General features: G+C 31.9%; 1 protein-coding gene across 3 annotated transcripts in view; it reads right to left on the reverse strand.

Annotated features, from left to right (window-relative positions):
• Nucleotides 1-18,112: 18,112 nt before the first annotated feature.
• The window catches only part of LOC118188135 (uncharacterized), a 238,969-nt gene continuing 229,847 nt past the window's right edge, over nt 18,113-27,234 (reverse strand). For 2 of the 3 annotated variants that reach the window (XM_085815248.1, XM_085815247.1), the window contains 2 exons: nt 19,074-19,138; nt 18,113-18,360 (listed from right to left, as the gene is read on the reverse strand). The gene's annotated coding sequence lies outside the window, so the exon portion shown is untranslated. Of the gene's footprint in view, nt 18,361-19,073; nt 19,186-27,234 lie in introns of all 3 variants that reach the window. The other variant, XM_085815245.1, reaches the window with a different exon arrangement.

Raw genomic sequence — 27,234 nt, forward strand, 5'->3', positions numbered from 1 at the left:
ATATTTAGAATTTAACAAGAAGCTTTTTACTGCATATGTTTATCAATATAAGTGCAAAATTGTTTTAATATTTGAATAATCTTTGGAAATTAGAATAATATGTAATTCTTTCAATTTTAAAGCAACTTTATTTTCTTCACCCTTCATTTATACTGAAAATTATTGTGTATTAAAAAGACATGCTTTTTAATCTTTACCACATGTCACATAGATATCTTTTAATGTAGATTAGAGTATAATAAACTGAAAATCTAAGACAAACAAATGTTTACTTACATTAAAGTTTACATATGATCTTCAAAGTTGTAGAAGTTACTCAGATTTCCACATCCGTATTATTTTTTTTGTTCTATTTCATTTTGATATAAAGCACTGGTCTTGCAACGCTGCTCTTTTGATTTGCTTTTCACGGTTTGTGTCATGTAATATTTTAAATAATAAAAAAACACCAGTAGCAGGCTGTTGAAACAATTCGCATGTATTTCATGAAATAGGAGAAACAACGATTACACAATATTACGATTGTTTACAAACACAATAATTCTTAAAAGTATTCTATTAACCAAAAATTCAATACTTTAATAATCATATTAGCCTATTAAAATGAAAATATGTACATATAATAAGCAGATGGTACCATTACTCAAGTATAAGTGTAATCAGTACTGGAACGTCATCGGAGTGCTTTTCTGGACAAAAATATGAGAAGATCTATTGCAAGCCATCTATTGCGTACATTTTTAAGTTGAGCATTTCAGTGAAATTGTAAGTAAATGTATGGGCTGTAAAAGTTCTGATAAGTGAACGCAACCTCGTTGAACAGAAAACGTTTATTGTTGAATGTATATACAGTTAATCAACAGAGTTTTAAGAATAAGTTCTTGCAAGATCGAATGTTGACGAAAACAACATTCTTACTTTTTGTCTTTTAATATGCAATCGGTGTACATCTATATAACACTTCTAACTTGCATAGAGTTGCTTTGATTTCTTCAGAAAACTAATGTTTTGGAATGCTGCTTAAATCTTTATTTACAGTTTCCTGAATCTCTTCAGTACTGTTAAGATACTGGACTCCGTTAAAAGTAATTTACAAAGGGCACAATCTAGAGAATAAGATTGAGAATTGTGATACTTTATGCTACAAGCAGCTTAACGAGAATGGAATTACGTGACGGTGCAGTAGAAACGAGTTATTCGTTTATGGAAAACATTTAATCTGACGTATTTTTTCCCAATAAAGAAGTGATCACGAATATTGTCTCTACTTGGTAACCTTTACAATTTCTGAAACAGGACGTTCTGTCTTCTTGGTGAAGATGTTCCAGCCCCAGCAAGTCATTGCGATTAAGTCTCAGGATCGGAAGCAAAAGACCAAGCTTCATTTCTTGTCACAATGAATTTGAAAAAAATCAGTATTAATTCCATTTTACAAGAGTACATTATTGCTACTACTAACTTATTTTCCAATCCCTGACCGTAGGCGCTTTCCGGATTGAAGAAAACAAATGAACTGAGTAGAACATTTTGCTTAACGAGCAGAATAATTGATTGTAAGCTGACGATAATTTACGAAAAACAAATTTAGATATCATGAGTAATAAATTCTAGGAATTATCGTTTAGAAAGGTAGTTGGACACTGCTAAATAAAATATCCTAAAACTCTGCGAAAACACTATGGATATTCTTGCACAAAATTTCATTTCTAACCATGATATGATTTAAGAACAAATATTAAAAGAAACTGAATGTATAATTAAATTTTCATTTAATTTCCTCAGGAAAATATACAAATATAATCTCCAAAACTATCAGGCAAAATATAGGCCTGTAGATCTACTAACAATTTTCAGAATCTAATGAGAAAATACTTCAAATCAGAAGAAATGAGAAATAAAATGAAAAGAACAAATTATGCAATTTTAAAATAAATCATCTTACATAGTAATTAAACAAAGTATTTATTTAATCATACAAAATTGTAGTTATGCAAATTTAGTTCATAACCTGTTTTCGGCAGGGATTGACGCTGATTTGTAAACTTTAGACTAGTTACTCTGTAAGATTATATTTAAAAGCATATAATGCTTTCTCCAGAAGTAATAAATTTTAGATTTCAATTGAATGATTTAATTAATTTTTTAGGTTTTATTCTTAAGTAATATTTAAAGACAATGATTTTATTAATTATATTTGTTTTGTACCTGTTCATTAGAGTATCGTCCAACAGTAATAATTACTGGGTCGTTAATATTATGAAGTCAAATTATATCCAAAGTGGAAGATCATTAACAGAACTTTCAACAAATCTACAGTAGTTTTCCATTATTATACTGATACATATGTACAATAATATAAAATAAACTATATATTTTAAGAGAATTATGGAATGAAACTATCGAGAATTATGGAATGAAACTATCGACTCATTCCTTTAATAATGAAACATATCTTTAGTCATGAATAATTAACTAAATATTTCAACACTTAATTGAAACTAAACAACAAAAAGGAATATTAGTTTAAAATGCAGCTTAGAATTTTCACTCCGAAAAGGAGAAATCCAAATAATTGTGCCGTGCTTAACAGATAAATAATGCTCTTAGATGCCCAAACTCTTTTCTTACAAAAGGAGCAAAGGAATTAACATTCATGATGTTTGACAGTGATAAGTTTATCACAAACAGGACGTTCTCTTCTCTGTGAATTTAAAGCTTAGATGAAAGGGAAATCACATTAAGTAAGCAAGAGAAATCTGTAGTGACATGTAAGGTAAGAAAGCAAAACTGTAGTCACTCTCTTAGAATAATTTTATTATCCTATGGACAATCTTTCCTTTGCTATGAAAATAGTGGATTAATATACAGGATAATTTTAAATTATGAATAGCTACTTTGCAGTAAAGTTTCAGGACTACTTTAATGCAATTATAACCTCATATTGTAACATTTAACAATTAATAAAAGACCCAAGGTGCCATAAATTTAGATTACAACAACAAAGAGGTTACGTTCATACTAGAGATGTACTATCGTTTATTTAAAATACATGCTGCATTAATTTTGTACGTAGGGTGAATCCTGTTTGGACGTGAGTGTTGACTTCATTATAAATATACTACTTCCGGTTTTCCTGTGGGATTCCTTAATTTCTAAAGTTGCTGTCTCAATGAAGACTTCAACTCAAAATCTTTACTAGAATGAAGGGATTTATTATTATTTATATTCATAAATTTTGCGCCATCTCTATAATTGCTGCTTAAATGATTAAATTTGAAGCACGGCTTGATTTTCAGAAGGGCAAATGAGGCACGTGCCAAGGATATCTATTTTCAGGCGGCCTCCGAAATATAACAACTTCGTCAAACTAAGAATTTTGTAGATGAGCTTAGTTACTGTTTTTCTTTGAAATAAATTGTCGATAACAGAAAAGTTATAAACACACTGCAGACTTCTAATGTTTACTCTAATGTGTATTTTTATAATTTTAAAAGCAGGGATGACTAGTTTCACATCCGTCATGGAAAAAATACTGTCTGAAATATCGATTTCTTTCATGACAGAAAGAAACTGCATTTTTTAATTCTGCACCTCATTCGTATCCTTGATTATTAAGATGAATAGTTTAATTCCATTAATATCTATAATTAAATTACATAAGGTTCTTAATAAAATCAATAAGAATGATTTAATTCTTTCCCTATATTTCCAATTTCTTTGCAAAGGAATTAATTTACATTTTATCCAAATCATAATACGAAATCGTGGAAATAAAAGGTACACATTATAAAACATTTTTCTTTGCTTAGAGAGAGCCAAAGTAAATTTAAATGAAATAATTTAGAACTCCTAATTTATTTCATAACGTATTTCACATAATTATTCACATCTCTGGTATCTACTAAATTAAGTGAGGTATGTGTCTCTGATGATTTCATAATAAAACTCGATTTTTACATTCTTCAAGAAATACCGATTGGAGAAGCACATTAAACGATTCTTTGGGTCCCAAGAGTGATGTTTTGGGGCCAGAGAAGGAAATTTAAGATATTTTATGTTTGAATTGGCAAACATGCGTTTCCAAAGACAAGGTTAGCTTTCGTGTACAAGATTTATTAGTCTAATATTCAGAATAAAAACAGATAATTTCTAACAAAATAACTTCTAACTAATTGAGCAATTATGATATATCGTCTGAGAAATGCTTTAGGTTGCGTGTAATAACTTCAGGGGTGTAAGTTAAAATCCTAATCTATATTTCTAAGCAGGAAATATAATAAATATAGTTAAATTATTGAAATGCATAACGATTTCAAAACTTCAAAAAAACTAGCGTTATTCCGATATGATTATAATTTAGATAAGTTTTTCTAGAACCGCAGGGACACTAGTAAAAGAAAGTTTCCAAAATGCAGCATCGTAAAGTTTCCAAAACTCAAAATTTATTCTAATGGGAATTACTGAGCCACCACTAACATAGATAATATCACAAATTAAGGGAAATCAGCTTAAATTAAGGGAAATCAGTCTTTTCTAATGAGGACGTGTCACTACAAAAAAGAAAGTTCTGCTTAGAATATTTTAATTTGTTTAAATGAAAGAATTTTTTTTTTTTTAATTTAACTCATCTGCAGTTTTTATTTCCTGCATATGTTTATTCGTCTTTCTTATCATAGTTCCCTTTATATCAATATGCTTCTCATTCCTGATTCCAAGTGGCAGAGTGGTTAAGTCCTCTGAATACTGGTAGTTCGAGTTCCTTTGGATTCGATTTCAGGCAAACGTCTGGCTGAATAGTTGCTTTACGCGGTAGTTTGCTGAATGGTTTCCGTATGTAATCCGAATACGAGCAGTTCTGATTCAGAAAATCGTGCACGAAGATATCCCTGCTCATAGACGGGAAGCCCTCGTGGCTTTGTCATATTCAAATAACTGACCTGAACCAGCTTTCTATTCTATTAGTAGTTTCCTTTTGATACTCATTATTTCAATAGATGAAATATGCAGAGGGTAGAAAAATTCGGGGACTGTTTAATGAATGTTGAAAATTTAAAGAGTATTTTTAAATAGTAGAACCGATAATATTTTTACTAGACGCTAAGTCTGAATTTTGATTTCTGTGACAGAAGGGTTTTGGTGAAATTTTTGGGGATTTTTGTTTCTATCCCACCACTTTCCACAGTCAGTTAGTCGTGGAGGGTTTGCGCTCAGAAGGAGGTTATCAAGAGACCAAGGCACTATAAATCGATAAGCGAAAGGTCAAGAAACTTCGTAGGAATACATTGAAAAGGTATACATGCGAAATCGGTATCACTCTTCATTTTTTTAAGGAATGCAGTGGTACTTTAGAAGTATTATTAGTTGCTTGGTTTTGATGAATTTCCACTCTTTGAAAGTCATTGGGATAAAGAAACGGAATTTTTTCTGTAAATATCGAACATAAAACTTTCCCTTGATAGTACGTTGAGTTGATTTTATCATTTTATCCAATCTTCTTTTTAATTTCTTGTTGTAAGAGAATGCTACGATAGTCACAATTCCTTACTTTATTTGCATTAGCGAAACTCGGTTTGCAATTTTGTTTTCTTTTCGTTTTCGAATAATAAATAGACCTTTTTTGTTGCAGTCATTTAAGTATACCCTCGCTCCATCAAAAGTCAGAATGTATTTCCATCTATCTCCGACTAAATATATTTCATACAGAATTCTAGAAATTGAGCCACGTACATAGGTAAATGCTCGTGAACATTAGGTTTCTTACCTTCTTTTAGCAGTAAAACTTGGATTATTGTTTTATTTATTGTTGCTATAATTGTGTTTAAAGGTACTGTAATTGATTTCTGCGTCAGCGAAATTTCTTTTTTTACGACTTAACTTTAGAAACAGCATGTGGATTTTTCGCAAATTCGTTTAGAATCTGCTTTCCATGTAGAAGTGATGATTAACGGTTTTTCTCTTTGATATATAATAATGCTGTTTATTTTTAACTTAGAAATCTTAATACCATGTATTTCACAATGTTTTTATGGATTGGAGTACTGCTTTTCGTAAACCGCAGAAGCATATGCTTCGATCCACAGCTTGTTTAGATGCGATATTTCCAAAAAAGGAAAAAACACAAAGTAGCAGATCATATACTATTTCATTTCAAATAATACGTTGTTGCCAGAAAATTTTATTCCACAATATTCACTTCTTTTTTTTTTTTAGCCCGAATGGGCAATTCGTCCAAAAGGGCTATTAATTTCGTGTTGGCATTTTAAGTCGTCTACTATGGGACGGTGTTTCACTTTTCAAATCGTTGCCACCAAATATTAGAGCTGAAAATTATATTTAAAGAAATTAAATAATGAAGAGTCTGTATGAATATGTGTATGTTTCTCGCATTGTGGAAAAATAATGGTACCTAAATGCATCAAATTTCGAATAACGTAGTCATTCGAGGAGTGGTAACTTGAATACGGGCATAATCGAGTTACCACTATTGGAATATGGGCAAGTGGAAGACCAAATTTTGAATTTTGAATTTGTTTTGCATATTTTGTAAAACGTTAACGAATTTTTGATTAGCAAACGCAACGATTTCAAAGCGAGGAGTGGCATCACTGTACGAAAAACAAATCTCTTTTTATCTCCAACGCGCGAGATGGTCTGTTAGAAATTTTAAAGATACGCTGTTTTTAAATATTTGTGATATTGCTGTTGAATCGAATTTTGTGTGATTTAAGTTCTTTCATCTTTTTATAAGCGATACATAAAAATGAGTGTTCCGTATATTTTGTTAATAAAATATGAAAACTGCATTCCATGTAGACATGTTGGTTCTTTATTGTTCATAAATCTCGTTTTTCAGCTTAAAACGTGTTCTCCAAACATCTGAAAAGGAATGAATAATAATATTGCATCATTTTTTTAAATTCTTTTAAAAATGAATTAATTTTCATCTAGAACGGTTAGATTGCTTATAATGTAACAGAAAAGTAAACTTTGGCGAGCTTTTAAAGACACTTAAAACACGTAAATATATTTATTGTAAGTATGAGTTTGAGAATAGATATTTACTGTTAATTATAGAGTGAAGTTTACTTTAAAAAGCTATATATTTCAATGTATCACTAAAATTACCTAATATTATTTTACCAAAAATGAAATTGAGATTTATATGCAGTTCTTTTCTAGCATTTACAAATTTAAGTAAAGGATTGAATATCTCGTTTCTCAAACACTTTAAAATGCCTGCGGTGGAATAGGCTAGAAAATACAAAAATAGAAATACAAACTATAACGTTTAAAAAAACTGGAAAAAGTATAGAACTGGAAACTGGAAAAGTATAGAAAATAAATATAACACATAGCGTTATTGCATTATAAACGAGAATTAAATCGAAAGGTATGAGAGCCGTCAAATGTGATATCTTCACCGGAAGAAATTAATGCGAGTGAAAATGCTTACTGATATCATTTCAACTTATAATATTAGAATCTCATATGAAGATCCAATTTTTTATTTATTTATTTGTCACTACTGAGCAGGCTTCTGACCTAAGGTGTATACCAAACAGAATAATGCCTGATCAGCGGGATATCAAGTGCAATACAACCGTTGCCACCATCAGGGTATGGCTGTACATATTTTTTAACAAAATCAGAGAGTATATATAGTAGCAGTATTTCAAAACCAAAGACATCTTGCATTCATATGCTACATATAATTCAAAGTTATAGATCCAAATTATTTTTAAAAGTAGACATATGTATTTATTAATAAAATTAGTAAGTCCTTGATTCTCTAAGGAATCGAATAAGCGAACGCCTGAAACTGGCTATGGTATGAATTGGATGGGAATGAGAACGAGAGAATTAAAACGTAGAGATTAAATCTAACATTAAAGTTTTATATACATTATAAGATTTGGCTGATCAGATTGAACGAAATAAAATAATAAATAAATAATATTAAATAAAAAAATAAACGAGGATGGATCCATTATTTTATTGTTTTACTTTAATTAACGAAATAAATCAACATATGAAATTAATCAAAAACTTCATTGTACAAAATCTTTCGGTAAAAACATTATTAAACACTGATCAGCTGAGTGCATCCGGGCCCCACACATGATTTTCTCCTAGCCTCTCACAATATAAGATAATGTAAACCTTACAGAATATTCTTTTCCTTTATACTTAAAACTAATTCGAGTGATTTTGTGTCATTAATATTAGTTTCACATATTATTCTTTCGATGTATTGCAATCATATTCCTAACTAACTGCATTTCGTTTTCTGACAAGAACACATAAATGAATAAAAGGTTATTAACAACTTAAGACGACCGATTTTTATTTCAAGGAAAATTATTTCTTTTACAAGGGGAGTAATTTACTAATGCAACCTACTTCACTAGCAGATATATTCAAAATATGATCCTTCATATAAAAGTAATACACATCCTAGTTACGAGTTCAACTATGGATATAAATGAAATAACCTGATAAGCAATTTAAGAAAGGGGTTGGGCTGGAATTTTTGGTACACGATCAGAGAAGATTTTATTTTGCCCCAAACATTTTACTAATTTTTAAAAAGTTAAAATTTCCCATAGTAACACTAACCAGCTAAAAAACCTCAGACTGTGCATTAATTGCTTTTATAGCCCGTTTCATCTCGTATATAAACTCTTTTACAAAAAAAAAATCTAACCTTTTTTTTAATCTCAAAGTACCAAGAAGGACTTTTCCGATCACGACGAAATTTGGTATGCGAAAACGTGTTAATCGAAGATGCAAATTCTCAAAGTTTCAAGGCAAATGAACAGGAACTGCGATAATAGCGCGCATTTCTAGTGCGCAATTCGCAAAGTATAAAACCAGTAACAGAGGCGGAAAATGTATCTCTCTCTCTCTCTCTCTTTTTTTTTTTTTTTTTTTCTGTTATTGTAATTTCGTAAAAACGCAACTAAAGTTGCCATTACGACGATATCGAAGACCTTACAGACAACTAAACGAACTTCGAACATGGTCGCATTGTAGGGTTGCGTGAAGCTGGGTGGTCGTACCGAGCAATAAGCCGCCACCTGCAGCTTACAGACACTGCTGTGCCAAGATGTTGGCAGCAATTGTTCCTACAAGGAAATTGTCGACGAAATGAAGGCTCTGCAAGGCCAAGTATCACAAATGAGAGGCAAGACAGGATGATTGTTCACCAGGCCTGAACCGCCCCAACGGTATCATTGTCGACTATTCAACGCACTACAGCCACCTGTATACCTCCTGTGGCACCGTCCACCTTCTCACGGCGCTTGTCTGAGGCTGGGTTATGCTCACAGAGGCCTTTAAGACGTTTGCCTTTGACCCCATAACATCGGCAGAGTCATCTGGAGGGGGTATCGCAGCCGATCATCATGGCTGCCATCAGACTTGTATCACACAGTTTTCAGCGATGAATCCCGCTTCACTCTTGAAGCAGATGACCAACGTGTTCCTGTCTGGAGAGGACGTTGCCAGCGGTCCCAACCAGCCTTTGTTTTACAAATATATACAGCCATAACACCTGGTGTAATGGTGTGGGGCGCTATTTCTTATGACAGCAGGTCATCTTTAGCCATCCTCCGTACGCCTTTATAAGCTCAACGATATGTTGATACCATCCTGCGGAAGGTTGCATTACCCTTCATAGCACGTCATCCTGGGGTCATTTTTAACAAGATAATGCCAGGCCACATACCGCTCGCATATCTATGGACTATCTCCGTTCAGTTGATATTCTTCCTTGCTCAGCAAGATCACCAGACCTTTCACCAATCGAGCATGTTTGGAACATGGTAGGCCGCTAGATTCGGACACCACAAAATATCGCTTATCTAGACCGACAATTGATAAATTCCTGGCAGAATGCGTCGCAGGATGACGTTAGGAACCACACCTTGCCTCGACGAATTCAAGCATGCATTGCCGCCAGGGGCATTTCGACCAAGTACTAATTTGAACACTCAAAGGGTGATTGTGAGCCGTGAAAAGGTACCATAACCTTGATTTTTTAATCATTTTATTACCTGTGTATGAGCTTTGCACATATTTCAATTTCATTCAAAAACAACCACTTTCTTCATCGTGCTTCGATGTTTTGCAAAAGAATATATATTAAAAATATAACAGAACTGCACCAATGAAAGAACAAAATTTATACACACAAATGGAATATATAATGTAAATGAAAAGGGAATAACATTTTATAAATAAAAAGAGTTAAAAATACCATATCAAACATATGGTACTTGGAAAAACACTTGGAAAACACAAGCATGTAATTCAAATGACTAGACAATAAATATGAACAGAATAAAAATATCACGGAGTGAAAATACATTTCATTAAAAAATAGTAAAACGGCTTAAGAAGAATAAAAATTTATTGCCTAGAATAATATGTCATTTTGTATTTTGTAAACTCACGTTATAGGAAAAAGAGAAATTATTATCGCAGATACTGCGGTAACTATTTCTAAAACGAAATCTTTATGATGTATATATTTAAGACTTACGATTACAAGTAATTTTCAACAGAACTTAGGAACTTCAATTGTAACTATGAATTATGTATGAATATATGCGTACAAAATAATTTGTACACAATTTTGAATATCTGTATTAATACTGTTAATTCAAAATTAGAAACTCATATAGATGATGTAGTAAGAAATGCAGCATTTATGTGTAAACACTTAATTCTATTTTGTTCTATTTTGGATAATATACGAGTGTGCATTATATATATATATATAAAGAAATATAAAAACAGGCTAAAAATTCGAATCAAAATTATTTAGAGGCTTTCACTTTTTATATATATATATTCCAATTTACTAATTAATTTAGATTCTTTCAGTTTATATATATATATGTAATACACTCATGTCCATAAATTAAGGATAATTCGGATTCACGCGGAAATCGAACTCTAAAATAAATATATCACCTGTAAAATCACTACACACATCTTCAAGAATCATATGCAAATTTCAGGAAGTATCCAGATGATACCGATGGTACATCACAATGGCGAGAGTGTAAGAGAGTGATATATAAGGAATACAGGCAAAGAAGTAAAATTGTTCGCAGGCACGTTATAAGCATTTTAAAGGAATAACCGAATAGTTATGAGACAAAGGACGCATTTGGATGATTTTTTACGTGGTAGAATTATCGGCCGTCTGGAATGTGGGCGTAACCAACTGGAAGTATCAGACGAACTTGGAATTGCCCAGAGTGTCATCTCAAGGCTTTGGCAACGATTCCAAGATGATGGTAATGTGAGTAGACGTGTTGTGTAGCGAATTTAATTTAATGAAGTGATTTATAAAAATCAAAATTTTAATTTGTATTTATTCAAAATTTGAGCTACACAACAAGTTTGGTTATATTATTTTATTTGGCTTATTAATTCTAGTGTAATCTATTTCGGCTATTCGAGTTTACGCGAATTGCGTCTTCAATCTTGTACACGCAGACAATGGATTTAGGTGATCTTTTCAGGTAATAAACTCAGGTTTTCATGTCAAAATTTAATTTGATTTCTTAGTATTTAATATCATTAGTTGCAGAAAAATTAGCTCTTTAATTTGACATAACTTTCGTTTTTCTAACTTTAATTGCATTTCAGTTATCAGCTTTAATTAGTAGATTTTTTCCGTTTGCATTGTGATTTCTGTTGTGGGGGAAGAAATGCCCTTTTCCGGTAGAATGGTCGCTTTTTTCGAGTTTTAGCGTTCTTTCGTTGGGACTGCTTGCAGGGTTGTTGAAATTCCAAGTTTCCCCTTCCACGGGGCGTGGTTATTTTGGCGGCGGCTTGGCGACTTCGAATTTCCGTTGGGGTTTCAAAGTGGTGGATTTGGCGAGTTTGCTAACATAAGGGAATGATGTAGTTGCAACTGTTTTAACTTTTGGCGAAGAGTGAGTTGTGCCAACTTGGCAGTATAGCGTCCTCCCTTTTAACGGGTTGTTTTGGGGGACGAGCACACTTTTTGACACTTCTTTTGCCCATTGAATTGCTTTCTAATGCGGTCCGAGGCGACAGCTGATTTCGCCGAGAAAATGGATGGAACTCCCGTTGGACCTACGGACCCCTTGGCTAAGCGCCTTGAGCGCGGGCCGTAGGTATTGGCAACTATGTCTTCTTCAATAATTCAATATTCCTTCTTCAACTGATTTTCTTTCATGTGTGTTTGTGTATTTCAAGAAAAAATTTAAAGCCGAAAACGATCTATGAAAAATGATGAGTGCTCCCAGTTCTCAACCGTCTGATTGCCGCTATACTCTGAAATGGAGCTAAAAAAATTACCACCATTGCTTTGGGACTTCCTAGAAGTTGACTCGTCGTTTCCCTCTGAGGATGTACGAAGTTGTCTGAAGAATAGTTCATCATAATTCTCCTCGTATCTCCAATCCCGGACTGATTCACTGATTTGGCCGTTTTTGATCCTCAGTAGTTCATCATAATTCTCCTCGTATCTCCACATCCGGAACTGTTACAATAATTTAAAAACTAGAATTTCTTAACCAGAAATTCTAGGTTACCGTAATGACTCCATACATCCGACGAACATTTTTTTTTTCCATTCAACAGCAGCATTCCTCATGAGCTTCAATGGACATTTTTTTAGGTTGTCTTGCCTGCTACTCAATTACAGATAAATTCTCCTTTCTTTTTTGTTTAATTCTTGGTTGGTTAAGTATTATAGATTTCTGCAGTAAAAAAAAAGAGATTGAATTAATTTAATTTGTGGAACCTTAATTTTTTGTAAGTGATAATTTTATCCTAACTCTATAGAAATCATATTTTTCTTTGGTTTATCGATTAACCCCTTAACTGCCGCGGGCGTATATATACGCCTTGCTCAGCCGATGTGTTAACTGCCACGGACATATATATACGCCGTTCCAAAATACTATCATTTGCTTTGCTCTGCTACCCGTAAAATTATTCGCAAAGCTTTGTCATTGTGCAACACCACAATAACCTTGACAAAGTATGCGAAGGAGGATACTATTTTAAAAAGGGGGGAATTGGAGAGGGGATGTTTGCCGTGAAAGTAATGACTGCGCGTTATTGGCTGGTGTTGTTTGAGTAAAACGAATTTTTTTTTAATTCTGTGTCCTCCGTTTTTGTTTACTTTTTATAGTAGGTTCCAGGAATAAAGAAAGATATAACGGATGTTTCAAACCCATTTATCATTTTTGAATTATTTTCTGTGTAACTGCTCGGGCTTCATATTGTTACTGAAACTGAGTATATGAACCAACACCTTGCAAACGAAAAATCAAAAACAAAATCGTGGCATTCAACCAGTTCAGAAGAAATATTTTTTTTTTTTTTTTTTTTTTTTTTTTTTTTTTTAGGCATGTTGATTTTACAAAGTATAACACTGAAACCTGATATTACACTTTACTGGTCTAAAAATAAATTGATCGAAACTCCATTTTAGGGATCTTTTTATTATAAAAACATCATTTCTATTATATTTACATCTTTTTATTATACTTTTACTCAAAACATTAAATTTTGTGCATTCATGTTTTTGTTTTATTCTTTATTTTGTGAAAGTAAACAGTTTTTAGAAAGTAAAACTTGCACTTGTTTTCTCCCTTGTACATCGCATAACAACGCGCGCCTGTATGAAAAACCGTGGCACTGGGAAATGAATCTTGTACGTTCCCCGCGGCAATTAAGGGGTTAAATAAAGGCATAAATTTAATAAAGAATTATAGCCTTATTAAAATTATTGTAACTTAACTTAATAGTTATGAGAAAGAAGTTCAGGAATTATTTAATTGAATTTTTGTTGGTATTACTCATTGGTGAGGTTGATTTGTAATAGTGCCTGTATTAGAGCATTCTTGCTCCTCTCAGGACGAACCTGTTTGTAGAAGTGTAAAGGTGTCACTACATATCTTTATCAGGTAAAACCATATTTAATTAATCAAAAAAAATAGAGGCTAAAAATTATATGTGCAATAATAGTATTTAAATGATGGTATTGAGTGCAATATAATACAATATTATTTTTGTATTGATCAATTCGGTGTGAAGTGGAAAGTGTAACTTGTTAAATTTATTTATTTTTATTATTTTTCTCCCCGAGGAGGGTACTGTTCTTAAATTTATAGTTTTTTTTTTTTGGGTATGTTTTACCTGAATTTGCAATATTAAATTTAATAGTAATTACAAGGATGAAAAAAAATAATTACTCAGAAATGTTGGATATGTAAAAACAATAGTACAACTTTTGTTGAATATGTTTTGATTTTTTTTTACTAATGGATATATATATAATTTGCTTTAATAGTTAAATAAATAAGTTTTTCTAGATCATTCAATGGTTAAATTTATTTTTGTGTGCTCATGATTTTTACCAGTCTTTTACTCAAATGGATTTTAAGGGTTAATCCGGAAGAAACACAACGCAAAATAAAAATGAAAATTTTATTTGGTACTAGTATCATATTGTTGATTTGAGTATTTTTAGTGTTATGGTCAATTTATAAGGTACATTTTGATAAAATTTAGGTAAATTCAAAAACGCCATAACAGATGTTACAGGCAGGTCGCCCCAGAGTTACAACGCCGAATGAGGACAGGTATTTGGCAGTTACTGACAAAAGAAACAGGCGGAGCACAGCCGCAGACCTGTCTCGTCAGCTCTCTTCAGCCACTGGTAAGACAATTTCAAGGCAGACCGTGTACAGACGCTTAGGGCACATTGGTCTATATGCTCGTAGACCTGTCAGATGCGTTCCACTTACTGCAACTCACTGTCGCCTGCGGTTAGCCTGGAGTAGAAAGCATGCATTGTGGATACCGCAACAGCGGGCTTGTGTGATGTTTTCCGACGAGTCGAGGTTTAGCTTGCAGTCTGATTCTGGCCGGACTTTCATATGGAGAGCTCCAGGTACCCGTTACCACCAAGAAAACATCATTGAACGACACCGTTACGGTGGTGCAGGAGTGCTCGTTTGAGGTGGAATTATTCTGGGTTCCAGAACTGACCTGCATGTTCAAATTGGAACCATGACAAGCCAAATCTATCGGGACGTCATTCTGGAACAACGTGTACATTTGTTTCGGGGCGCCATGGGCGCACAATTTGTGTTTATGGATGACAACGCCCGTCCTTACCGTGCAAACATCGTAAGCGAATGCCTTCAATCGGAGGATATCACCCGTATGGGCTGGTCAGCATTCTCACCGGACTTGAATCCAGTAGAGCACGTGTTGGACATGCTTGGTCGACGAGTTGCAGCCCGTCAACCTCCTCCTACATGTCTACCGGAACTTCGGAGAGCATTACGTTTTGAGTGATGTAATATTCCCCAAGATCAGATCGATAATTTGATACTCAGCATGCCTAGGCGTTGTACGGACTGTATTAAATCGTCTGGGAGACATACATTGTATTAAGAATCATACCAACCATGTAATGTTGGTTTTTTGTAAATAGGTTCTTTTTGTAATTTTCTCCCGGGAGAAAAAATCGCTAATTTTTTTTTAATAATATCAAACATATAGCATCTTTTCTTGCTCTTTACCTTTTGTTTAATAAATAAGCTTTACAAACAAGTCAAATTTGTTTTGCTTCTAACTCTTCCTTTGCCTGATTTTGCATTATCATTAATTTATGGACATGAGTGTAATAAAATTCCATAGTCAAGAATACACTTAAAATTCTAGCTGTATGTTATTTCATTTTTTAATGGCGGCGGTCTCTTATTTTGAAAGTACGTGGGATTAAATCCATAGCCCCGTAGTCAAGTTGTTTTTCCCGCCTTTTCTACACGTACAGTTATAGAATGTTCTGGAGATATTTAAAGCGAACTGGAATGGCTGACGAGGCTGACGTCATTTCTTGGAAACTCCGCCTTTCCAGAGGATATAAAAGAACTCGCAAAAGAATATCGGGGTCTTTTTCTTTAATGTAACGATGCAGTAAACTTCATACAAAAAGTTATTAGTAATTATTTTTTATTTACTCCGGAGACCAGATTTTTGTAATTGCTATTTCTCCTGAGTAATAATAAATGGATCCTGTTTTTTAAACTTATCGTCTGATAATTTAAGCTACATCTATGGTTCTTCACCAATCTATTTATTCCGGACAAAAGCTGGTACATCACACACACACACATATATATATATATATTGTTTCACAAGAATATAGTAAAGTTAAATTGAATTTAAATAATTCTCTTGCGCCATTGCTGAAAGAAATGAAATTTGAATTTAACAAATATTTTCTATTCGTAAAAAGTTAAAATAAATTTAAATTTTAACTAAGAAATTTTAATTGCAAAAATAAAATATTAATTATTGCTGCGAATTAATTTACAATATCATTTAAATTCTAAGAGCCTATGTAAATTAAGTGCACATACGTAAAGCCATGAAAAAATATAATATTCCAAAAAAATATCTCTAAAATTTTAAGACCAAATTAATTTGTATAAGTGAGCAGGCAGGAGAGAGACTTATCAAGGAGAAGTTGCCTCCATGCCTAACTCTTCAAGTTCTGAATTCGTGTTTCGGCATCCGTATAGCCGAGGGTATAGAAAAATTCAGAACCAAAAGTAAAACAAAATGTTGTGAATACTAAAAAAGAAATTTAAACAGTAGAATTTTGAGAAATTTATCAAGTAAATGACTAGGAATTATAATATTAATTAAATGTCAAAATAATTAAGAGAGAAAAACCAATCTTTTTAGAAAACCAAAGTAACTTAAAAAACTCTTGCCTATTGAAAATTTCTCCTACACGATATTGTATATAGTTTATTTTATTGTATATAGTTAATACAAAGATATTGTATATAGTTTATTTTATTGTATATAGTTAATACAAAGATATTGTATATAGTTTATTTTAGGTTTACATGCGTAATTCGTGTAGGGGACGTTTTCAATAGGCAAGAGTTTCTAAATTACTTTGCTTTTCTCTCTTAATTATTTTGACATTTAATTAATATTTTAATTCCTAGTCATTTAGTTGCTAAATTTCTCAAAATTATACTGTTTAAATTTAGTTTTGAGTATTCATAACTTTTGGGTTTACTTTTGGTTTTGAATTTTACTTTACCCTTGCCTGTAGGGATGACGAAACGCGAATTCAGTAATTGAAGAGTTACTTTTGTAGGCAGCTTTCCCTGGATAAGTCTGTCTATTGCCTGCTCAACACTTATTGACTTATGTAAATTAATTTGGTCTTAAAAATGTATTGCAAACATTTTTGAGATAAATATTTTGGAATATTATATTTTTTCATGGCTGTAGATATGTGAACTTAATTTACGTATGCTCTTAGAATTTAAATGATATTGTAAATTAGTTCCCGGCAATAATTAACCTTTTATTTTTGCAATTAAAATTTCTTAATTAAATTTTAAATTTATATTAGCTTTTTACGAATAGAGAATATTTGTTAAATTCAAATTTATATATATATATATACTATATATAATATAGTATATATATATAGTATATATATATATATATATATATATACTATATATTTTATATATATATAAATTTGATATATATATATACATACTATATAATGCAAATTTAAATCCATAACATTTTCAACCGGGATCAATTAAATGCAAAAGACAATTATTTTCACAAGCAAAAGGCACAATGAATAAATTAAAACAGCATTAAGACCCAGAGCAAACAAATAAAGGCGTAGGTTAGGTATTCGGAGTTATAAAGGAGAAAACTAGCATGATTAAGTATGATTTTAGAAAGGGGAAGAATCTCAACTTATGATGCTAAAAGTGAATTTTAGGTTTGTCAGATACGCACATACATATATATATAATTCAAGTTTTAATATTTCAGATTATTACTCCTTGAAAAGTCGGTCTGGAGCATGAAAATATGAATAATCTAAAATGCACTACAAAATTATTATTACAAATAAATATATAGATAGTACTGCAGATTTAGATATCTCTCATTACGTATTTCGATTATTAGTAAAGTTTAGTGTCTGAATTTTTAACTTGCCTTATTTATTTTTGCTTTCACAGAAAACTTCTGCAATCAGTTGCCTTATATCAAACGATTTTGAATTTTTTTTTTTTTTTTTTTTTTTTTGCAATAAAAGACTTTTTGAAGTGCAGCAGACTGAAGATGCAACGACTGGTAGCAAATAATTTCTCAGCAACAGTCATTCAACCATAGTTGCATCAGCTGTGGTGGGAATCTAATGGAAAGCTGGCTCTTGACACCGCTGGCAATCGATTTCAAGTACACGAAAGTTTTATCTATACTGTGAAGTTTGGAAGAAGAAATGGTGCAAAAGTAGTAGTTCTGTAAAAGAAATGAAACTATTAATGACATTGAAATGCATTTTTAAATATCTAATTTTGTTTGAAAGAAAATGTTTTCCTCTTTTTTTGTTTCTTATTTCTGTTTATTTCTTCAAACAACATGTCTATATTTATTAGAAGATTTCGCATTTAATTAAATCTATGAAATTTGTGGTATTGCTCGTTATAAAGCAGTATTTACTCAAACAGAATAATTTATACATGTTAGATAATGTATTTATTTTCTTAGCTATTGGTTGTTCTGCTCTTTATTCAGTTTCTTCATTTATAGTGAAGAAGTTTGTGAATATATTCTTTGAACTCTCTAAACGTAAATTTATTTATTTTATACTAGCCACCTAAATTAAAGTGTCATTTATTAAAGTTTCCATTATACGTCGTAAATTAAGAGCAAATAACAAAATATGCCTGTTTTTATGAGCAATATTCGTAGAAATATGTGTAACTAATAGTTTCATATGATCAGTTCCATTTTCAGTAACGTGGTATATTTTACGCGATGTACTATTCCAAATATCATATAATCGCAGCTATGAGCCAACAAATAAATTTAATTTTGTAGGGTTTTTTTTTTTTTTTTTTTTTTTTTTTTTTGTTTTGTTGTTGTTCAAAATTGTGTACACTAATTCTGAAGTAAACGTGCATACAGAAGTTCCCGATAGCAGTGCATTACAAGTTTCAAGAAGTGCTTACCTCTTCCTTGAAGAAAGCTGTAAATGGTAGGCTGCCTTGGGCCACACTGATGACAAGATCAGGACCTAAAAATGATCTCGAATTTATTCTGCAGATCTGGACTTTTAATTTTCTAGAAGAGAGAAAGTGTATCATTTTTTTACATGTGCCACTTATCGTACCTCTCAACACAATGCCATAGCGTAATTAATTAAGGTTACTGGGAAGTACTACTTCTGTAGCAGATATCCAGTATAAATGCACACGTATTAGTGTACCACTCAGTTCAGTTCAAATCTGTGAGCTTGTTCAAACTCGTTGGAATTGAATATTTTACTCATTGTTCAATCCTTTTACATTGGTCTGCGAGCGATTATGGATATCTGCGATATTTTTCTATTGTTAAGGTTATGCTCACCTTACTTCTTTTTTTGTTCTTCAAAAATTTACAGCTGTTTATCTTGCCTATAAAATGGTTTTTGAAAATCATATCCAAATTATCATTTTCTGTTTTTCGGTATAATTTTACATAGGCTATCAATTCCATCTACATGACTATTCTCCCCAAAACAATTTAGAATTAATACAGTTTCTTTTTTAAAATAACTTACGTATACTGTTCTCGGACACATAATGAAAGTGTCATTAACAAAAGAAACACATAACATGGCATGTAATAAACTTTGAAGGCTCCCACCCTATTTAATTTTTATATACGATTTTTATATATACGATTTTATTATATAATGCAGTGTGATTATTTTTTAATATAATGGAATATCATAGTGCAATTCACATAACCGCTTATGACAATTTAATACATGAGTCAGTTTAAAGTGGATTTTCCCAGGTAACTGGATGTGTACTAGAAGAAGGCTGCGGGGTCTTCCAGTTTGTGTAAAATAAGAAAGTTGTAAAATGTAATAATAAAAGTAAAAAACATAATTTTAATCATGCTATTACAAATGGATAAAATATTACTTATAAATGTGAAAATTAGTACAGTGTAAAATTTTAAGATTTATGATTATAATTATTGGTTGTATAAAATTTTAATAATTTTGATAATGTGTGCAAAAATTTTGGAAATCCTTCCCTGAAGTAAAGTATCGAATTATGATGTGAATGATCGAGAAACAAGAACTTTTTACAGATTTTTCAAATTTTAATAGGACTTTAAAATTCTGCAAATATTTTACAACAATATAATGCTTAAAATTATTTTTGAACTCAAAACTTTACGTATTATAATTTTATTTTTCAAAAGCTAATATTATGCTTTGTATGTTTCAAAATTATATACCTCATATTTTGCTGCTCTAATATAATATAATGCTTTTTCTCTCAAAAAGGCTTCTCTGTAGCTCCGCCTTTTCTTTTTGAAAGAAGGGAATGTGTCAGATATAAAATATGAAAGCGAACTTCTAAATTTAATTCATTATAACCTATTATTTTTATTTAATTAGGGGGACTTCCTCCCTATGTCTAAAATAGCGCCATGAATCTAAACTGCATCATTCCAATTAATCATGCGATTTTACGTAACCCTTAATGCAGATGCCTCTTAACCAATTACCAAATTGTTAACCAAAACTTAAAACCAGAACTAGACTTTCCCCTTCTTCCTCTGAAATACTGCGACTCTCTCTCTCTCTCTTCTGGCTTATGATTTCATCCTGTTAAGACGTTTTGCTGCAAATATCTATGCGCTGCAATGAACGCTTATATCACAATAGTATCTAAATTATTCTGTAAATAGGTACGTTTGGAATGCCAAGTGAATTGTGGCCACAAAATGTGAATTTAAATAAACGTGTAATTTGATTCGGTTCGACTGTTTCTTCATCAAAATGGATGGACGCTCTTTAAGCATCAAATATCTACGCCATCAGTATTTCTGCCCATCTATATTTCAGTGTTTTTACATTCAATGTTTCAAAAATTGTGTTAATATTACATTTATTATAAAGAGTATGTAAAAAGATTAAATTAGCAACGTAACTTTTCCTTCTCTATTCTAAAAATAGTAACCTCTTTCTGCACTGCATCATTTCTAGATTAATCCATGTCGTATGATTTTTACATAATTGTGGGGATGTAAATGGAACTAAAACTCACACAGCCAATTGTAATTTTATAGCAATATTAACCATCCAATCAGAATGGACTGAGAACCGAAACTAACTCAGTCTGAATTAAGATTTCACTCTGAACATAGCGCACTTGCTTTCTGTGCTTTGGCATACTGGACTGTAGTCTGTCTACTCCTCTTACTGCAAATCTATCAAAAATGTTAACTCTTTGTGATAGGCACATTTAATGTGCCAACTTATTTGTGCCCGCAACATGTTTGCTGATATAAAAAATTAATATTTAATCTGCCTTCGCCTCCAATTTCCTATTCATTATGGATCGAAAACTTCTACGCCATCAAAATTTTCTGCTCGTCATTACTTCTAAGTTTCTTTATATCATATATATATATATATATATAGCATCAAGAATATATATAGCATCAAGAACATATATATATATATATATATATATATATATGTATAGCATCAAGAAGCTGAACATAGCTCTTCATAGCATCAAGAATACTGGAAAAATTATATCATTAATTCATTAAATCTAAGAAATTGTATGATTGGTAAAATAGGAAACTCCTTTAAGCTAAGTAAATATAATAAATAACAGAAGAATAAAATCTCAGGTATGTCTGCTTTTGTTCCTTTTGCAACTTAATTCCCTTGAAATATTGTTGCTTGAACATATTTTATTTCATTTCTTAATTTTTTAATCTGTTATATTTCAAATTGAGATTAAAATTGTGTTTAAAACGTAAATCAAATTTAATTAAATTTTAATTGGTTTTTATTTCATAACTAATAAGTTAGTCAATCAGACAACGTTTTAGTAATGGAATGATACCAAGCATTCAAAACTTTCATAAGGTAACTGAAAATGAGAGCGTGCATCACAATGTGAAAAACTGTTCAACAAATACTTTTCCCATTCAAGTACTAGAACATAAATATTTGCTTTTGTATGAAGTAATGAAAAAAATATCTTCACAACTTTTGCTGAAATCGAAACCCTAGGATGCATTCGTTATTGGTTGATACTGTTTGAGCAATCTCAAATTTACATATCTAAATTAAATTTTACTTGCTTTTCAGTATTGACGTGACTAAAAGAAAACTCACTAGTAAGCAATTACATAAGACGAAATTAAAACTGAAGATTAGAAATGAATTCTCGATATCGTGCGTTTTCTTTCCATTGAGGTTCCAATTTATTCTAAGCCGCTGTGGTAGATAATGAGATTTTTACAGAGTAGGCGTAGAAACTTCTCATTTCCATTATTAGTAGTAAATTAACTTTTTAGTCTGGTTAATAATGAAATTCTTCATGAGAAAATGTTTTTAAAGCGTCGATCTGGACGATCAAAGAATGTTAATTTAGCTTTTCAAATTTAACCTTTGTATAATATATATGAGATATATTAATAAACAAGTAAATAATTTCTAAAAGCTAATGATGCGTACAAGCAATTAATTTTAAAGTCACCTCTCTAGATATGAACGAGCATTGATGTGAAAGTTCAGCAAAGTATCGTAATGGCTTCAATAAAAAGATGAAAAAAATGAGAAAGCTGCATCATATTTATTTCGAGTGACATATGAGTCCATTCATTACGGAATTCTATTATTACAAAATTCTAAAACTTTTATTTCGGTCATGATAACAATTTATTTATCACGGAATATTTTAAGATATTTTATATTTAAAAAAAAATGCTTACGAAGAACACCTTACAAAAATTTAAATAATACAAATATAAAAGCGTAATGTGAATATAAAATTAATATCACTTTGATTCCCATTGACATGATGATTTATTTATCACAGGATACATCCTTATTTCTATAACTTTATATAGACTGCGAAGGGCAACGAAAAAAATGTTTAATGAGACTTTCCGTGATTACGTCAATGATGCACATTCCACAGAACGCGTAATACAAAGTAGTATTCCACAAGGGTCAATCCTAGGACCAATTCTCTACTTATTTTATGCAGCATATTTCCCCAAGACTGTTAATAACAGTTCCATCCTGGCTTGTTATGCAGACGATACTGCCCTGGCTGTAAAGTCTGCAAATATCAATTTTGTCATTAAAAAAACTTCAGGAATTCATTCCTACCATCGAAAGATAGTGTGAAAATTGGAAAGTTAAAATTAACGCCAACAATTTACAGCTGCTTTTAATCTGTAGAAAGAAAAGAAACGCTCCTTTTAAAAGTAACCTGCTTCTCTTCAACTAATTAGTTTCTGTAGTACAACAGGCCAAGTACCTAGAAATTACGAGTATAATTATTAATCATCTCACTTGGACCCATCATATTAATTATGTTCCATCTCAAGGTCTAAAACTGATGAAGTGCTCACTTCCTGTCATAGAAAAATACTCCAACCTAACCAAGAAAAGGCTTAAATACAATCCGTCTGATTATGACTTACCCTCACCTGCCTGGGCAGCTGCTACAAAATCTGATGTCAACAAGCTACAAGTTGTTCAAAGTAAATTTCTGGGCATGATAACTAACGTACACTACTTCGTAAGAAACAAGACCCTTCACGATGACCTGAAAACAGAACCGATTGAAACCTATCTGCTCAAGACCAATGACCAACTTTTCACGAACGCACAGAACTGTGATTTTATGAATTTGTTTCATCTCTTTCTCTATTAAGTCACGGTAGCTGATCGTCACCTTCGACAATTTGCGGCTTTTATCATCAACGGAAACCGACATTTACCCACTTAATGTTATAAAGTGATTATTTTCCAACTGTTAGTAAACATCGTGACTGGATTATTTTCAAGCAGGGCTTCTTACTGCAACTAAAAATTCACAGCCAGTAGGACGGCTCCACACCTCCCGCGTGACGAAGTAGTCACACCTCTCCTCAACTGCAATCCTGTCCAGGGGTCCACATACTCTCGGAGCCCTAGGGCACACTAAGACAAGACAACCGGCAAATATCGTGGTATATTATTCAAGCTAAGCTCGGTATATAGAAGAAACTGGAACTGGAAAAAAATATTACTGAAATTTATAATGTACAAAATGATGAATATCTTAAAATGTAAGAAAAAATTTTCTTTATAATATAAGAACAAAAAGTTATTCTTAAGCAGATGAACTATGTTTGATGTCTTTGATGATCAACTGATGTATCACCTTTGGTGACCCGGACGTGATTATCAAGATTTCATAATATCGTTTTCAAGCAAAAAGTTGAATTTTTGTTTGGCAATTTTCTAATCTATTAGAATCAAACTGTATCGCTTTTGAATCAACTGGTTTGTCATTAGAAGTTATATGATGTTCAACATTGGGTTTGTTTTAGAAACTAGTAAAGTAGATTTTGTTATTTTCGGAAATTGTGCCAAACTATTAGAAATTTATTATTTTTTTTCAAGGTTGTTTTGCTTACATTTGATTCATCGGTTGACGATGCAATTCCGCCAGTTAGCTGCTCGGCAGCATTAATTAATTTCTTCTTTTTAGTGTCAATAAATAATTACCGTTGAAGTAAATCTCCACCCAAAATGTGGGTTTGGCTATGACAAATTGCCACTAAAAGTCACTGCGAACGCCCAAATTAAGAGTTAAAATTTTCTGTCCGGAGCACTGGATTTCAGTACCATTTGCAGCATAAAGTTTAAAGTCGCCTCTTATTTTGTCACTACACGTGACTGGAATTAGAATTCTATCCGCCCAATATCAACCAAAAATTTTATACTCGTCTTTTTTGTCAATTAAAAAGAGTCTATAACTGAAATCCACGGCAGTTCTTTAAATCTTCAACAGCAGAACCGGCTGCTCATTCTGATTCTGCTGCGCAGCCGAAGATTTCCTGATTTTTCTTGCTTTATAGTGGCTTATATTTACCCGGAGAGCACTTTATCCGAAAGTAAAATGGTAATAGCACAATTTATCATTTGAGCTGTATCGCCTCCGACTTCTGCTTCTGGACAGTGATTTTTGTGAAGTAACAACCTCTAATACATATATGCTCTATTCTTTTAAAAAATATATTAAAAGTGCACTAGAAACATTAAAAAATATAAGGTCTCCAAATGCTTTCCAGGCACAGCAATAGACTAGCGACAGTAGTTATAATATACTTGGTATTTCGCCAGAGGTTCCCTTCTTATTAGATCTCACAAGTGGCAGTGTGGCTAAGATTACTGTAAGGTGGTAGTTCTACCTGGGTTCAATCAAGGCGAACGGAGTGACCGCAGGTTTCATGACTTTCATCATGTGTAACGTAAATACAAACCAATGTTTGTTAGAAAGTCCTTCATGGAGGCATATCTAACCTTCAAACTCTTGTGTTCTTTGTAATATTCGAATAACCTTATAGACTTCTCGTGCTTGTCAAGATCAACTATCAATTGTGGCGTCGTAACTTAACGTAGACATCAAATTTAAAATTAAAACGTAAGCTAGTAGTTACATTTAAATAAACTTTAGTTGGCTCAGAACATCATCCGGTGTAACGATTTAAATGGTGGCAACTATAATACAAAGCCAAAACAATTTTAATATTACCAGAGTTGGCAAAGCCAAGTAACATGACCTAGAAAGGCAGAAACACTCTCTGTCTTATTCCAAACCCCTTGAGTTAAATAATATCTAAATCATTTAATTTTCTGATGACAAGTAATTTATGAAGAAGGAATGTTTTTCTTTAGAAACAAGAACTAACAAGAATGTTTTTCTTAACTGTCCATTAAAGGAAGAATGGGAAGGCTCTACATGATTCAGCCATAGAAAGGAATAAGAAAAGGAACTAATGTCACATTACAATTAGAATAAATGTACCTTTGTATTTGCCTACCAGTAAAATCTACTGTCTATTTACTAGTTAAGACATTTTTCATTAAATAAGAATGTTTCATTAAAAGAGGAAGGACAAAATTTTACAGGAAGATGTTTTATTATATAAATAGTGAATAAGATTTCAAGTTATTTATGAAGAAACCACGAGGACGAAAAGAAGATGAAATTAATGAAAAAGGAAGTGTTACGCCATCCATTGCTTGCCGAAAGAGCGCGCTCCTGCTATTCGTACAAAGCTAAACGTAATTTATTTCTACTTTTAAATGAATGAAGTTTTCTGTGATTGTGTTTGAGAAATGTGGCAACACGCGATTATTTTTATTGCAATTGTGTTCTAAAGATATAAGTGAGTTGTGTTTCCAGTTTGTACGTTGGAGCAAGAGTAAAATATTTATGATATGAATTGTGTAAACTTTGATTTCCAGCCCATTCCACAAAGAGGTGAACATAACATTTTTGGTGTCAGGAAGTGGAGTAAAGTGAAAATTTGGTAGTAATAATGTGTATCATCAAATTTTGTGGGAAAAAATAATGTTGTGATATGGGAATATGTGTTGCGAGGGAATCGACAGTGAAGATGATGGTTCCCTTGTGTAGATTATGGTGAGTAGTCATTTCGCTTTATTGTAATAATGTTTAGTATCAAATTCTGTTTATTAGTGTTGTGTATTAAGGTAACTTGATAATTTGAGGTTGTGTATTGAGGTAACTTGATAACTTGATAATTTGAGTTAATAGTGTCCGTGTTGAGTTTGTTGTATTCGTTTTTGTGCTTATTGTGTTCTAGTTGTTAATTCAGTGTTGTTGTATTTTTCTTTGAATTAAGATGAGTCTGAAGTCGCTTAAGTCATTAAAAAAAGACGAGTTGACGCTCGTCGCGGAGGAATTAGGATTAGTAATTCCGAGCGGGGCGAAAATTGTTACTTTGAAAACTTTAATAGAAAGTTCAGAAGTTTGTACAAATGATGCTGAATTTGTGCAAAATGTTATTGATAATATTAAGAAAATACAAATTGAGAAACAAAAATCGGAAAACGAAATTAGATTAGAGTTAGAGAAAATAAAACTTTCTCAGTTAGAGGCGGAATTAGCTTTAGCTAACACTAGAAAAGACTTGCTACAAAATCCAAATGTTGAGACAGACAACTCAAATCGAAATATGGAAAATTTAATTAAAAGTGTAAAAACATGAACAATTTCTGTACCTACTAAAGCAGAATCCTTTAATCTCTTTTTTCAATCAATTGAAAGGGCTTTTAGAACA

This window comes from Stegodyphus dumicola, chromosome 4, assembly GCF_044657685.1.
Source record: "Stegodyphus dumicola isolate Sdum_Otavi_A_Nest chromosome 4, ASM4465768v1".
NCBI classification, from domain to species: Eukaryota; Metazoa; Arthropoda; class Arachnida; order Araneae; family Eresidae; genus Stegodyphus; species Stegodyphus dumicola.